Source organism: Vipera ursinii, assembly GCF_947247035.1.
Source record: "Vipera ursinii genome assembly, chromosome: 3".
Taxonomy (NCBI): Eukaryota; Metazoa; Chordata; class Lepidosauria; order Squamata; family Viperidae; genus Vipera; species Vipera ursinii.
Window position 1 is genome coordinate 162,587,659 of NC_139516.1, and position 17,265 is coordinate 162,604,923.

The 17,265-nt window shown below is 43.7% G+C and overlaps 1 protein-coding gene across 4 annotated transcripts in view; it reads right to left on the minus strand.

Moving 5' to 3' along the window:
• PTPRM (protein tyrosine phosphatase receptor type M) overlaps positions 1-17,265 on the minus strand; it is a 488,223-nt gene that overhangs the window by 85,996 nt on the left and 384,962 nt on the right. The gene's annotated exons all lie outside the window — the stretch shown is intronic.

Here is a 17,265-nt window from a genome sequence, read left to right on the forward strand (position 1 = left end):
CAAACAAGCAAAGCCCCATCTGTGAAAGGTGGGCAGCACACAAAATCAGGTACCCTATGGTCTGTGGAAAAAAATCTCTCCACAGAACCGGTCCCTAGTGCCCAAAAGGTTGGGAACCTCTGTTTTAGGGCACTGTCTGCACATTAGAGGATGAGATTGGCTGTGACTGTTCAAGGCCTATGTCTCCAAGATCCTCTGAATGGTTATTTCCCCAGGTGATGGTCTCAGAAAGTCTACTGGGACCTATGCAATTTTTCAAAATCTTGATAAGTACTGTTCCTTCTTTAGGATTTTTTTCCCTCCATTCTGGTCTTCTGGGAGAGCAATGGCAGAGTGAGTATGGCTTTACAAAAGCAGAGACAACCGTGGCAGAAATATCTTACCCCCTCAGAATTTTTCTTTGGATCAAGAAGAGGACACGGATGTTCTACAAGTTTGCTCCACACAGAATCTCCCTCTAAAGCAGACATGTCAAACACAAGGCCTGGGGGCCAGATCCGGCCCGTGAAGTGGTTTCATGCGGCCCGCAAAGCCATCCTGGAAACAGTGAGGGAACGGCCCCCACTGCCTTGGCCCTGGCCCAGAGACCCTCCTTCTGCCAGAGACCCTCAGATCTGTCCCACTCCTGACCAGGCCCCCATAGGCACTCTTGATGCGAACAATGTAGAGCTGGCCACGCCCACCCAGTAGACCATACACACTTTAGCCACGCCCACCCAGTAGGCCATACCCACCCGGCCCCTTGAGGGCAACCGCAATGCTGATGCGGCCCTCAATGAAATTGAGTTTGACACCCCTGCTCTAAAGAGATCATAAAACAGTGATCTCCAGCATGTTCGACAGCTCTGGGAACCTAGGGAATAATCATTCTGCCTAAGTCATAATTTGTCACCTTTAAAAAAGACATGGGTTTGCCCATTTCTCCTCTTGACTGTCTTAGGAACCAGCTTATTATTGATTCTTTGAAGCTAAGAAGCTTCTGAAGGGCAAGCTGGGAAACATTGCTGGGAAACCTTCTATCCTGGATGAGTTTTACTAGAATTCCAGTGTACGTTTAAGGATTAAAAAGAAAAGTTTTATGTTGTGGAAAAGAGCAAAAGGAGGATTAGAAAGTGGACTTTAGAAAAATAGGCTAGATAGATTTGAAAGAATATTTCCTGTGGGGTGTTTAAAAATTTATAAAAAATATATTATTTTGAAATTTACTGTAAGAAATCCTCCCATGGGAGAATTTTGTTGATTGGAAAAATAAACAGATAAGAGTGGACTTGATGGTTGACTAGAGGAAACCAGAGAGAACAATGATTCTTAAAAGGGAGTAAAGCCATTAATAAAATGGAGCGATACTTTGTTGTTGTTGTTAGCTGCGAAGTCGTGTCCGACCCATCGCGACCCTATGGACAATGTTCCTCCAGGCCTTCCTGTCCTCTACCATCTTCTGGAGTCCATTTAAGCTCACGCCTACTGCTTCAGTGACTCCATCCAGCCACCTCATTCTCTGTCGTCCCCTTCTTCTATTGCCCTCGATCTTTCCCAGCATTAGGCTTTTCTCCAGTGAGTCTTTCCTTCTCATTAGGTGGCCAAAGTATTTGAGTTTTAGCTTCAGGATCTGGCCTTCTAAAGAGCAGTCGGGATTGATCTCCTCTAGGACTGACCGGTTTGATCGCTTTGCAGTCCAAGGGACTCGCAGGAGTCTTCTCCAGCACCATAGTTCAAAGGCCTCAATTCTTTGGCGCTCAGCCTTTCTTATGGTCCAACTTTCACTGCCATACATTGCAACTGGGAAGACCATAGCCTTGACTATACGCACTTTTGTTGACAGGGTGATGTCTCTGCTTTTTAGTGTGCTGTCTAGATTTGCCATGGCTTTCCTCCCCAGGAGCAAGCGTCAGGAGCGATACTATTTGACTGTAAAACAACTCAAGGTTGTTTGGGAACAATATACAGAAAAATTACTTATGGGAATGCTTGATATCATACTAGAGGATAACAACAGATAGTTAGACTGAGGGACTGAGACTGATTCAAAAGTGGGTTTGGAGGAAAAAATACTGGGGGGGGTGGTGGTCTCTACTGCTCTGAGCTTGGTTGTTTTCTTGCAGACATTTAATTACCCAAGCAAGGTAACATTATCAGTGCTAGTAAGGAGTGGGGTTTGCCCTGTCAGTGCTGGTGGGGGTGATAATTTCAACCCTGAGCTACAAAAAATGCTGGATTGTAAAAAAAGATGGTGTGGATCTGCAAATGGTTTTAGTAATGCCAGCGTATAAGAGTGATATGGAAAAAGATGCCCAAATAGATTTGCAAATGAAACCAGCTGATGTCTTAAAAATTTAAGGGCACATACAAATAATAAATCAGAAGAGTGACTTGGAAATCCTTCTTATTTCCGATTTACAAAAGGAATGTGTAAAACCAAGGAAACTATCTGAGAGGAGACAAACATTACTTGATGGCATTAAAGATTAAGCTTTTAAAAACAAAACCAAAGTTTTACAAAATGGATCTGTTTGATCAGGGATAAAATATATACATGCTGTGGTTTCTGTTAGCTGTTTCTTTTTGACTAGGACTGAATAACGAGGCTGTAAAGATCTGTTTATAAATGGGAAGAAATTTATTTTTCTTTATTTCTTAAAGAAAGTGATAAGTTTGGATTTTAAAAAATGGAAGGTTTTGATTAAGATTAAAATATGTATGTTAATATTTTTGGTAGCTCTTAATAGATCTTTATTGATTAGGACTGAATAATGGATTTTTGTAATTTTATTATCAATTAGGAAGAAGTTATGGGAAGAAGATTTATTAGAGAAAGTGTTACATTTACTCATATTATTTTTACTCATATTATTATTTTTATTTGTCTGGAGTAAGGGGGGGTATATTTTTTTGTTTCTCTTCCTTTTCTTTTTCTCTTTGTTATATCCCTTTCCATTATTCTTTTTTTTAATATATATATATATTTAGTTTATATCAGTTTTTTTAATCTTAGTGTTTGTAAACTTTAATTATTGCTAAAAAGATTTTATTTGCATTCTAAGCCAATTCTGAATACTGAAAGTAAGTTGGTGGGATATCATACATACGCTTGATGCATATGCACATCAAATTTATTTTTAAAAAATTAGAATTTGGATTTAAACCATTAACATTTTTATTTTTACTTTGAGTTTGTAATTTCATAAGAAAGCTGAGAGAAATTTTGGTACCTGGTAATCATAAGCAAACAATATTTTTTTAATGGAATTATCAACATTTTGATAATTATTGACAACATGTTGTTCGATAATTTCACAGACTTTGAAAGACATTTTATTGAATTCAGTGGTAAGTTGTTTAACCTGCTTTGAAGTAGCACGTAATAGCAGTTGTGGAAAGCAATATGGTCCTTGTTTAAAGTCTAGAATTTTTAAATTTTCAGAAATACACCCCTTGGCTAAGGAGCAGCTAATTAATCTAAAAAATATGCTTCAGATTTGAAATGTTCTTTCACAAGCCTTTTAACAACAGGAGGAGAAAGTAAAGACGCCCTCTAACAAAATTAATTTGGCAAATTTTAAAAAATCTCTAATAAATTGTCTTCATCTACTGTAAGCTAAAAATAAGTCCTGTCTGGCTATAGTGCTGGTCATAAATTTCAAGCCAGTTTCATGAAGTCTCCAAGAAAGGAAAAATGAGGCTTCCTCTGTAATTCTATTTTGTATCTCTTTCAGTCTTATTAAAACCAGTTCATATCTACCATATATACTTGAGTATAAGCCGACTCGAGTATAAGCCGAGACCCCCAATTTCACCCCCAAAAACTGGAAAAAGTTATTGACTCGAGTATAAGCCGATCCGCCGTTCTGCAAGCCTCTGCCGCCAGCAGAGGCTCGATCCGCCATTTTGCAAGCCTGAATACACAGGAATACCCTGTGTAGCCGCGGCTCATCGGCAGGTCTCCGTTCCTCCTGCCGACCTTTGGGGAGGTTTGGGCGCCTCCCCAAACCTCCCCAAACCTCGGCAGGTCTCCGTTCCTCCTGCCGACCTTTGGGGAGGTTTGGGCGCCTCCCCAAACCTCCCCAAACCTCGGCAGGTCTCCGTTCCTCCGCGCAGACCTGCCGACCTTTGGGGAGGTTTGGGCGCCTCCCCAAACGTCCCCAAACCTCGGCAGGTCTCCGTTCCTGTTTGGGGAGGTTTGGGCGCCTCCCCAAACGTCCCCAAACCTCGGCAGGTCTCCGTTCCTCCGCGCAGACCTGCCGACCTTTGGGGAGGTTTGGGCGCCTCCCCAAACGTCCCCAAACCTCGGCAGGTCTCCGTTCCTGTTTGGGGAGGTTTGGGCGCCTCCCCAAACCTCCCCAAACCTCGGCAGGTCTCCGTTCCTGTTTGGGGAGGTTTGGGCGCCTCCCCAAACCTCCCCAAGCCTCGGCAGGTCTCCGTTCCTCCGCGCAGACCTGCTGACCTTTGGGGAGGTTTGGGCGCCTCCCCAAACGTCCCCAAACCTCGGCAGGTCTCCGTTCCTGTTTGGGGAGGTTTGGGCGCCTCCCCAAACCTCCCCAAACCTCGGCAGGTCTCCGTTCCTCCGCGCAGACCTGCCGACCTTTGGGGAGGTTTGGGCGCCTCCCCAAACGTCCCCAAACCTCGGCAGGTCTCCGTTCCTGTTTGGGGAGGTTTGGGCGCCTCCCCAAACCTCCCCAAACCTCGGCAGGTCTCCGTTCCTCCGCGCAGACCTGCCGACCTTTGGGGAGGTTTGGGCGCCTCCCCAAACGTCCCCAAACCTCGGCAGGTCTCCGTTCCTGTTTGGGGAGGTTTGGGCGCCTCCCCAAACGTCCCCAAACCTCGGCAGGTCTCCGTTCCTCCGCGCAGACCTGCCGACCTTTGGGGAGGTTTGGGCGCCTCCCCAAACGTCCCCAAACCTCGGCAGGTCTCCGTTCCTGTTTGGGGAGGTTTGGGCGCCTCCCCAAACGTCCCCAAACCTCGGCAGGTCTCCGTTCCTCCGCGCAGACCTGCCGACCTTTGGGGAGGTTTGGGCGCCTCCCCAAACGTCCCCAAACCTCGGCAGGTCTCCGTTCCTGTTTGGGGAGGTTTGGGCGCCTCCCCAAACGTCCCCAAACCTCGGCAGGTCTCCGTTCCTCCGCGCAGACCTGCCGACCTTTGGGGAGGTTTGGGCGCCTCCCCAAACGTCCCCAAACCTCGGCAGGTCTCCGTTCCTGTTTGGGGAGGTTTGGGCGCCTCCCCAAACCTCCCCAAACCTCGGCAGGTCTCCGTTCCTCCGCGCAGACCTGCCGAGGTTTGGGGAGGTTTGGGGAGGCGCCCAAACCTCCCCAAAGGTCGGCAGGAAGAACGGAGACCTGCCGAGGTTTGGGGAGGTTTGGGGAGGCGCCCAAACCTCCCCAAAGGTCGGCAGGTCTGCGCGGAGGAACGGAGACCTGCCGAGGTTTGGGGAGGCGCCCAAACCTCCCCAAACAGGAACGGAGACCTGCCGAGGTTTGGGGAGGTTTGGGGAGGCGCCCAAACCTCCCCAAAGGTCGGCAGGTCTGCGCGGAGGAACGGAGACCTGCCGAGGTTTGGGGAGGTTTGGGGAGGCGCCCAAACCTCCCCAAAGGTCGGCAGGTCTGCGCGGAGGAACGGAGACCTGCCGAGGTTTGGGGAGGCGCCCAAAGCTCCCCAAACAGGAACGGAGACCTGCCGAGGTTTGGGGACGTTTGGGGAGGCGCCCAAACCTCCCCAAAGGTCGGCAGGTCTGCGCGGAGGAACGGAGACCTGCCGAGGTTTGGGGAGGTTTGGGGAGGCGCCCAAACCTCCCCAAACAGGAACGGAGACCTGCCGAGGTTTGGGGACGTTTGGGGAGGCGCCCAAACCTCCCCAAAGGTCGGCAGGTCTGCGCGGAGGAACGGAGACCTGCCGAGGTTTGGGGACGTTTGGGGAGGCGCCCAAACCTCCCCAAACAGGAACGGAGACCTGCCGAGGTTTGGGGACGTTTGGGGAGGCGCCCAAACCTCCCCAAAGGTCGGCAGGTCTGCGCGGAGGAACGGAGACCTGCCGAGGTTTGGGGAGGTTTGGGGAGGCGCCCAAAGCTCCCCAAACAGGAACGGAGACCTGCCGAGGTTTGGGGACGTTTGGGGAGGCGCCCAAACCTCCCCAAAGGTCGGCAGGTCTGCGCGGAGGAACGGAGACCTGCCGAGGTTTGGGGAGGTTTGGGGAGGCGCCCAAAGCTCCCCAAACAGGAACGGAGACCTGCCGAGGTTTGGGGACGTTTGGGGAGGCGCCCAAACCTCCCCAAACGTCGGCAGGTCTGCGCGGAGGAACGGAGACCTGCCGAGGTTTGGGGACGTTTGGGGAGGCGCCCAAACCTCCCCAAACAGGAACGGAGACCTGGGGAGGTTTGGGGAGGCGCCCAAACCTTCCCAAACGTCGGCAGGTCTGCGCGGAGGAACGGAGACCTGCCGAGGTTTGGGGAGGCGCCCAAACCTCCCCAAAGGTCGGCAGGAGGAACGGAGACCTGCCGAGGTTTGGGGAGGTTTGGGGAGGCGCCCAAACCTCCCCAAAGGTCGGCAGGAGGAACGGAGACCTGCCGAGGTTTGGGGAGGTTTGGGGAGGCGCCCAAACCTCCCCAAAGGTCGGCAGGAGGAACGGAGACCTGCCGAGGTTTGGGGAGGTTTGGGGAGGCGCCCAAACCTCCCCAAACGTCGGCAGGTCTGCGCGGAGGAACGGAGACCTGCCGAGGTTTGGGGAGACGCCCAAACCTCCCCAAACGTCGGCAAGTCTCCGTTCCTCCGCGCCCTGCCTGCCTGCTTCTTTCCGCTGCGGAAAGAAGCAGGCAGGCAAGGCGCGGAGTTTGGGGAGGTGCGCGCGCACCTCCCCAAACCTCCCCAAACTTCGGCAGGTCTCGGACGGCGGTGGCTTGGGAGAGGTGCGGGCGATCCCGGAAGCACCAAAGCCTCGGCCGCGCACAAGTCCTCGGTAAGTTTTTTTGTTGACTGGAGTATAAGCCGAAGTGGAATTTTTCAGCCCAAAAAGTGGGCTGAAAAATTCGGCTTATACTCAAGTATATACGGTATTTCTTCAGCAAATGCTTTCTTAATCTTATCTTTCTATCCTTGTTCCTTGTTTATTTTTTAGTTTGATCCTTCACAGTTACATTAACAAAGGTAAGACAAATGTTCACATGTACATATATTTCAAATGGGGACAAAGGATTGTCCAGAGAACTGAAAAGATACTATGCAGATAGCTCTTGACATACAACAGCAATTAGGACCAGAATTTCCATCACTAAACAATGCAGTCATTAACTGTGACAGCATTGCTCAGTGACAGCAATCTCTATAGACCTGGTTGGTGTTATTAATTAAATCCCATGTTTGTTAGGCATGGCATCCTACAACCAGGTCAGTGGGGAAGCTGGCAGAAAGTTGCAAGTTCCTGATGATGTGTAAGCAGGCAGGGGGCTGCTGCTGGGTGGGGGAAAATGTGAGAGGGTGAAGGAGGGTTTGTGGAGGGTTTGTGGGAGTATACACCCTCTCTCTCAACAATTTTAGCTGTTAAGAAGAAACATAATGTCTGTGGCAAATCAGGTAGCTGGGAATCATTCTAGGACAGGGGTGTCAAACTCAATTTCATTGAGGACCGCATCAGCATTGCGGTTGCCCTCAGGGGGCTGGGTGGATATGGCCAGGATGGGTGTGGCCTACTGGGTGGGTGTGGCTAGAGTGTGTATGGCCTACTGGGTGGGCGTGGTGAGCTCTACATCGTTCACATCAAGGGTGCCTATGGGGGCCTGGGCAGGAGTGAGACAGATCTGAGGTCTCTGGCAGAAGGAGGGTCTCTGGGCCAGGGCCAAGGCAGTGGGGGCCGTTCCCTCACTGTTTCCAGGATGGCTTCATGGGCCACATGAAACCACTTTGCGGGCCGGATCCGGGCCCCGGGCCTTGTGTTTGACATGTCTGTTCTAGGAGGAAAATGGTTATCATTCCTAGCTTGTTACTTAACTCATACAATTAATAGGTAGCCCTCAATTTACAATCATTTTTTTAGCAATGATCATAATCTGGGCACCTGTCATCCAGCTCACACTTTTGACCAGTTGCAGCAATCATCTGATCACTATCTGCAACTTTTCCTACTAGCTTCCCAGAAAGTCAGTAGGGAAGCAGGCAGAGAACTTTGCACGTTGCTGGCACATGTGCACCCTTTTCCAGTCTCTGTGTGTTCACCCTGCCACTCAAGTTGCTGGCGTAGCTCTCTTCCACTTGTGCATCCTCCCCACTGCACTTTTCCTGCCATTCATGTATTTCCACACATTCTCCCCAATTCTCACTAGGTCTTCCTTGCACCATTGCACACCTTCCTGACCCTCACTGTGCCTCCCTCATAGATCTCGGTAGTCTCACCATGTTTTTCTTTCACCCTTGTGTATCTTTCTCAACCCTCACCATGCATTTCTTTCACCCTCCTCAATTCTTGTCATGTCCCTAATATCGTCATGCATCCTTCACAACTTGCACTCCTGACCCTCCCTTGCATTGCCCTGCATCACATCACTGTGCCTTCCTTGTACCCTTGTTGTTGTTAGTTGCGAAGTCGTGTCCAACCCATCGCGACCCCATGGACAACGTTCCTCCAGGCCTTCCTGTCCTCTACCATCTTCTGGAGTCCATTTAGGCTCACGCCTACTGCTTCAGTGACTCCATCCAGCCACCTCATTTTCTGTCGTCCCCTTCTTCTCTTGCCCTCAACCTTTCTTAACAGCTAAAATTGTTGAGAGAGAGAGAGAGAGAGAAGGAGGAGGAGGAGGGGAGGGAGAGACCCCTGTCCTTTGCAAGGGAGCCATCTTCGCCAACAATTCTCATGGGCTTTCTAGCGGAAACAAGCTTAAACAAAGTTGTTAGGTTCCTTGAACATGATGCTGCCCTACACTGAAGGGTTCTTGTGAAGAACTGTGAAGTAGTGACAAATCTGGTGTATTTATAAACCCAAGCAGAAAGTTAATATTTCTTTTTAATCCTTTATATGAAACTTATCTGAATCTATCCTGGGGAATAATAAGGACAAGAACTGAATCATATTCAGCTGACACTTACTCAGAGACAACTGCTGACTCTAGCAAGTCAGAGCTGTTTTCACAGCTTTAAACATAAGGAGAAAAGCATATTGGCTTAATCCATCATTCTATCCATCCAAATGTCACTTCAATAATATTTTTAAACCACTGATTTGGCATAGATTTGGCATGAATATGTGAGTGATGGTTTTGCAAAAGCAAAAAAGTATAACAAAAACTCATATACACATCCACAAACACATTCAGAGACAGAATGCACATGTTAATGAACAACATTATCTTATTGAGGGGGAGGCAGAAGAATTGTTTGAATAACTTACAAATTATTTCAGGGCATTTATAAACATTTATATTTCTTTAATATAGGAATTAATAAGACTCTCACTGTTATGGAACTCAGAGAATATTTTATTCTTTTGCTAGCTTCTTTACATATTTTGATCTGTGTATGACGTGGTCTATTCAAATATTATTCCCTCCATAATCTTCAAGTGTGACACATTTTCAACCTTCATTTCAACTAGCAAGAGACGTTATGTAATATTTAACATGGATGATCATATAGTGGCCGTGACTAGGGGGGCTTTCGCCCAGGTTCGCCTGGTGCGCCAGTTGCGGCCCTATCTGGACCGGGATGCCTTGTGTACGGTCACTCATGCGCTCGTGACCTCTCGCCTAGACTATTGTAATGCTCTCTACATGGGGCTTCCCTTGAAGACTACTCGGAGGCTCCAACTGGTACAGAATGCAGCCGCGAGAGTTGTCTTGGGAGTTTCCCGGTACTCCCATGTTACACCTTTGCTCCGCGAGCTGCATTGGTTACCAGTTGTCTTCCGGGTAAGGTTCAAGGTCTTGGTTATGATCTTTAAGTCCCTACATGGCATGGGTCCGCGATACCTCGAGGACCACCTGCTGCCGGCGTCAACTCCCCTCCGCCCTGTGCGTGCCCACAGAGAGGGCCTCCTCAGGGTGCCTCCGGTCAGGGAATGTCGACTGGTGGCCCCCAGGGGGAGGGCCTTCTCTGTGGGTGCTCCGGCATTATGGAACCAACTGCCGGTTGAGCTCCGGACGGCATCAGACCTTCGATCCTTCCGTCGTGGGTTGAAGACCCATTTATTTGAATTAGCTGGTCTGGCCTGATAGGGGTATATGGGTTTTTTTATTGGTTTTTATTATTTTATCATTCTTGTATTTTAATTGGGCACTGGTTTAATTTTCTTTTAATTTTTGTACTGTTATTTATATATGCCCTGTGAACCGCCCTGAGTCCCTTAGGGAGAAGGGCGGTATAGAAATCTCAATAAAATAAATAAAATAAAAATAAATAAATAACATGTAAGACTATGCTTTTAAATGAAAGACAATATTGCCTAACTATAAAATGGATTCAGACTAACTATTAAATAAGCCGTTTTAAATATAACTCCATTTATTTAAAAGTATCCAGGCAACAACTGGCTAGTCGACCAGCTATATGCAATTGTTCATCTACAGTATTCTTCTTAAACTATCTCAGAAAAAGATATGTCAAGTACCTCCAAGTTTGTCAAAATGCCTGTGATATCACATCTCAGGCTGTATACTAGACAACCTGAGACCCCTTGGGTCATTGTTTCAGAGGTATTTCCTTATCTGATTGCTCAATGCTTTCAACGATGACAGAACTTTTAGCTAAGTGTGGAGCACTCATTTTTGTTCCCTCCCTCTATTTATATTTCCCGGATGCTAGTCTTATTTGACAGGACCAATCTTATAATCAGTACAATAATATACAACTTAAATTTAGATTTAGATTTAAAATCATCTCATATAATTCTTACAGTCTTTATTTGTGGCCTCTATAATCCAATAAGTTCCAAAATATGGGTCTACCATCAACAAGGGGTATTTTGTCACAACTCTTCCAAGAATCCAAAAGTTTCAATCAAACAATGTTTGTAATCCATAATGTCCAACCAACTTACAGTCAATCTTTTGGTTTCCCCCCAGTAAAAAAAAATAACCAAGAGGCAGAAAGTCAAGAGTTAAGTTTCAGTCAATGTTTGTAATCCAAAATAGTTAGCAAGTTTCAAAACAGTTATATCTTCCACCAAACACAGAATAGTCCAAAATATTTTTCTTCATTGCCAGCTGTTTTCTGTTGAAGTAAAAGCTTGAGTGAAGGTCAAAAAAGCTAGGAATTTATCTGTGTCTGGGCATTGTGCCAAATCTGCTCTAGCCACAATAAGCTTAATGCTGTACCTCTATGCCAACACTAGATGTCCTCAGATGTCCATTTTCCAACACTTAAACAATTATTTTCGCTTTAAAGTTTTTTGAATTTCACCCCAATATTCTTTCCAAAGAGAAAACCCTTAACAGATTTCTCAATTCTAGGATTTGACAACCCTCTGTCTTTGTAGAACTTCCACTTTGATATTATATTCTTTTTTTGTCCCCACAAAAGATTCACCTGCTGCTTTTATTTCTCGGGGGGGGGGGCAAAAGTCCCCTTCCTTCTCATGCTTGGGGATTTCTTGCTTTATGAGACTTTGTCTTATCCAGGGAGTAAAGTATCAAAGTAGTAGAGAAAGGATTAATATTCTCACCCAGTTCCACGCACATTGTTTAAAATGCTGATAATGCCGGTGCTTTCTTCGTTCAGTTGTCAATGACTTGGACTAGCCATAGAAATACAGCTAGCCTTTCCCCTGCTGGTTTGGAGGGCTTTACTCAAACAGATCGACCGCCCTCTTTCTGTGATCTACGAGGGTCCCCTCCTTCTTCATCACCTCTCTGGGGTGACTTTAGGCCCATTTAGAACCCCTAGCAGGGCGAAATAACGTTGGGAAGTGGAGCCCTGCTTTCCTTCGGCTGCAACGCCATGACACAAACCAGAAGTCCTCAAAGACGGAACTTCTTATGTACTTGAAAAATTCTTTAAAATTCAGGGAGATATTCAGGGCAATATCTGCCTTGACAATAGTCCATGTTGAACTGTATAGTACAGTCAAATATTAAGAGATGACCATAGGAAATGTTTTATGACATTTTCTATTATGTCATAAAATATTTTACACTGTTTACCAAATTTCAATTCCATGGGAATAATGGGTCCTGGAATTTGGATGCATTCTGTAAATTAGTTAAAAAAATGTTGCCCTATGATGCCCTGTTTTTCCCAGTTCAATGTTACAAATACAACTAGTATTTGGATTCTGTAAACTAGAAAGAATGAGTTTATTTCTCTTTTTTTCACATTGTAATTTTTATGTATTTCTAACCGAGTCATTTTGACCTAATGATTCGGGCACCAGGCTAGAAATGAGACCAGGAGTTCTAGTCTCACCTAAGTCATGAAAACCAGTTGGGTGACCTTGGGCCAGTCACTCTTTCTCAGCTCAACCCACCTTGTTGTTGTTGTGGGGAAAATAGGAGGAGGAAGGTGTGTTGGATGTTTGCTGCCTCGACTTATTTGTAAAAATAATAAAGGCAGGATATAAACCAACCAATCAACCAAATAAAATCAATAAGTTTGTTTAATCCTGTCAGCTTCTCATGGGTAAGACTAGAACTAGAAACATCATGGTCAATGATTCAAATATGCATCTCTTTGTTAAGTATGTTTATTGCCAGATTAAGGAAATGTCAACAGGAATGATTAACAGACACAACTCTAAAATAAAAAGGCTTATTTTAAGACTAAGGAAACTATTTGGAAAGAATTCTGGCAATTGTCAAATCTAAAATGTAAGCCCTAGTTATAGTGGTCACTTCTGGATGGGAAAAGCAGTACCCACCTGTTACTTTGTCTTCCTTGGGCTAGCACTGTCCCAAACTATTCATTTCTGATTAGCCAGAACTAGTTCTTACAAATAACTTCCTAAAGCATTACATCCTAAAGAAGTCTCAGCATTCCAGATAAGTAAGACAGAATAAAGGGGAACACTTAGTTTCATAAATGCAGCCTACTTTTTTATTGCATAACTATACTCTGTACTCTGTATCAGACAATTCCCATGCTTTATCTGTGCATATTTAACTTACATCCTGAGCACTGAAGTACACTGTGTACATTTCATCATTTATTTCAGAATCAATGGCCCATATTTTCTACCCTATCTCATCTATCAAACTCACTGGAAACTGTATTTCTTTTCCCAAAATGTCTGGATGCATGTGTGAATGGACTGGTCCCTTTGAATTCAGTTTGCCCCCTTTCTCATATGAACTTAGATAGTGATTAGGGATATTAATTTTATCTGAAGCAATACTATGCTAGGATCAACTTCACAGTTTTAAGTAATGTTTTTAATAATGCTTTTAAAACAAACCTTTGGTGCCCTCTGAGCTTGATTGTATATTTGCAGGCTTTTCATTACCCAGTGAAATGGGTAATGTCATATGTTACCTAGTTAGGTAATGAAAAATCCATAAGCAAACAACCAAACTCACAGAGCACCAGAGATTCCATGTTTAATTGTAGTCTTTAAGTGATGACTGCTGTATTGTATGTTCCCTATACTTGTAACAGAAAATTACCTGAAAAACAAGTATTTTTCCTTTAGTAGGCAGTTAGTGAGTATATAGACTGAATTAAATATTGTATTGTTTTTTTTTAAAAAAACCCGTTTCTTAGGTTTTGTATATATCTGAAGCATAATCAATCTTTTAAAGGGAAACTATTGTACAGGAATACTAGAATGAATTTGAAATAAAACAGATGAACCATAGCTAATTTTATTTTACTGCTAAAGTATTTTAAAATATTTTATCTACTGAAAAAGCTATATTATAATTATAAAAATGGTAAGAAAAATATCTAATTAATTGCAGATCATTTAAAATGGCAACTAAAGTTGTAGTATTCCCGACTATCATATTTGAAAAAGAAATCTGATATAAAATTTAATAAATTTGCAACCTAGTTGTGGACTACAATTCTTTCAATGGGCTTCTAACACATATGAAATTCAGATATTTTTAATATAAACTTTTAACATTTAAGTCATGGATTTTTGTTAAATAAGAATAAATTTCTTATTGACTAGATGAGAGTGTAATTTTTCATTTTAATTTGTTTTCATATTTGTAGTTTTCAAATAAAGTTAGGCATTTAAGTATGTAGGACTAAATTAACATTCTCAGAATATATTCTTTATTTAATTTTATAATGCTTGTAGATCTCTTATCTAATTATTTAGTGGTTTAATTTTTCCTCGTTTCTTGACTCTACTTTTTCCCTTTCTAAATGTTCAATACATATTTTAAAAATCTGTAAAAAATGTAGGATGCATTACTTATAAGAGCAATTTGGATAATTTATTAGTAAAGACATGTATGTTTAATTGTTTTAAGGGATATAAAATGTGCTACTTTTTAACAGTAACAAAAAATACATAGAGCCTTATAGATGTATCATCCATGAAAAATTCAGCATCCAGTTAATTACACATATATTTTAGGCTAACCTTTTTTAATTCTACATTTTTCTTATTACTTATTATCTCCATTCTTATACTCTATGTTAGGGGTCTCCAAACTTGGCAACTTGTGGACTTCAAGTCCCAGAATTCCTGAGTCAGCCATGCTATATATAGTGTGCTGGTAAACAATATTCAAAATGTTGGTCTAAAACCTAACTTAAGGTCAGTCAGCCTCATCCTGTCCAATCTAATTTCTAGAGTTGTTGTGGGGAAAAATTAGATGAGGAAGTGCTATACCTTCTGCCTCCAGTAAGATATAAATTCAATGAATGTATGAATAAATAAATACAGAATATTTATTGAATGTTTATAGCAAAAACATATCACTTCTGTCAGTTCAAGGGCTACATCGCATTTTACATGATATACCAAGGGCAGGATTTGTATTCTGATGGATTTTAAAATGGAAACATGAGTAAAATGTAAGCCACTGCAAATCTCTGGATTGCAATGCTGTAGAAATGTGGACATCTGATCAATCACACAATAAAAGAGCCTTGGTGGAGCAGTGGGCTAATGCCTCCTTAAGTAACACCAGCTGCCTGCAATTAGTGCAGGTTCGCATCCCACCAGGCTCAAGGTTGACTCAGCCTTCCATCCTTCCGAGGTAGGTAAAATGAGGACCCAGATTGTTGGGGGCAATAAGCTGACTTTGTAATAATGCCGCTTGGGGAGGGCCAAAGCCCTAATAAGCAGGCATATACATAGAATGAAGGCTATTGCTAAGCACATTGATTTGTGCTTTAAATTGTAAGCTGCCCTGAGTCTTCGGAGAAGGGCAGGATATAAATGGGATTTAAAAAAAAAAGTGCTTTAAGTCTATGTAAATCTGAAAGCAGTCAAACATTTGGTCCTTTAACTCTTACCCCCTGCTCTCAAACTCCCAAAAAATGCAAAATAAAGGTCCAAAGTTTTTGACACATTGACACTAGGGTAGTTCTAAGATGTTGGCCATTTTAGTTATCTGCCCACCTGGTTTATATCCTAACTATTTAGGAGCTCTTTCTGAATAGAAGTTGAAAGATGCTGTAAAGATGCAGGCAGGATCTAATTTAATTCATAAAATAACATCAACACCAGTAAATAATAACTTTATTGTCACTTTGAATGTACACCAATCGGCACACATCAAAATGAAATTTCGTTGCATACAGCTTTCAAAGGGTCACCACCTCTGATATACATTCCTTGTTCGTGGCCAGCTCAAGGGTCAGAACATCCATTTTAGTTTCTAGGGAGTGAACGATGGCAAACAGGACAGATGGAAACGGAGCTCCTTGTGGATTAGCCCTCAAATTAGCTTGTATTCCTGCACAACAACATTGCCTCCTTTCCTTTTTCTGATCCTGTCTCTATTACCTTTTCCTTAAAGGGGCCTCTCTTCTTTTCACCCCTGGAGCCCGCTGCCGCTGCTGCCTCCATCTCCTCCAAAAGCCTCTTTCCCTTCCGGTGGGCCTACCGTCACCCTCATCCAGTACCTTTGCTCCATAAGCCCCAGGACCTTTACTTTTATATCATTATTTATGTTCTGATAACTAGTTAATACAATGAACTCATTAATACTAGTAGTCCTCAACTTATGACCATAATTAACCCCATAATTATGGCCATAAGTCGTGCCATCATTAAAGTGGGTCACATGACACCTGATTTTACAATCCTCTTTGTGGAGACTACTAAGAGAATGTGAAGGTGTAAAGTTTATACTTCTATTTTTAAGCAAATCCATTCTCTTCACCGGATGTTTTTTTCCAGAAAATGGAAGAAAACATTAATTTCTGGCAAAAAAAGAGAGTTCCTATGGATTTTACTCCACTAATCGCTGCCAAGTGTAGAGGGCATTGCTCATCTCCGTACCAGGGCCACTGAGCCAGTGCTGTCCAAAGATATTTCTGCCATCATGTGGCCAGCATGACATCATGGAGTGCTGTTAATTTCTGGCAAAATCGGTTGTAAACTCTGGTCACATGACCGTGGGGTGGGGAAAACTAAGATGGACAAGTTTCACTGCAGGAAGGTGAATGGTTTGTCTGCATGGGTGACTCATTATAATCTAATTCAATGTAATAACATTTTGAGTATAAACTGAGCATACAATGAAAAAATATCTGTCATCTGAATATCAAGCTAAATATAATAAAATCTAATTAGATGTATTTCTTATCTCTGTCACATGGGGTTTATCCAGCAAAGTACTAGAAATTCTACAATACTTCAGGATGTGCTGATAACCAATATTCACACTAATGAGCCTAGTTTAAGAATAGGAACAGCACCTCTGCAGATAAGGAAAGGCTAGGAGAAGAGTCTGAGAACTGTGCAGAACTTTCAGTCTTATGGATCTGATTTTTGGAGCAGCAGTGTTTGTGGAAGAGATGGTAAGCTCCCAGTAATAGCGTACTCTATAAAAGACATTGGGTTTGCAAAAGCTCCCATTTTTTAAAACCCAGGGGTAGGGCCTTCTCAGTGGGCGCGCCTGCCCTTTGGAACCAGCTACCCGTGGAGCTTAGGACTGCCCCCGACTTCCGTTCATTCCACCGGGACCTGAAGACCTGGCTCTTCGAGCTCTCTGGCCCAGGCTGAGAATTTTTAACTTTAACTGGGGTTTTTATTTTTCTCTCAGGGATTGATTTAAGCTTTTTAAATTGTTTTTAACTTTTGTATTGATTTTTCTTTTAAATATCCTGTAAACCGCCCTAAGTCCTTCGGGAAAGGGCGGTATATAAATCTAAATAATAATAAATAATAAAAAAGAAA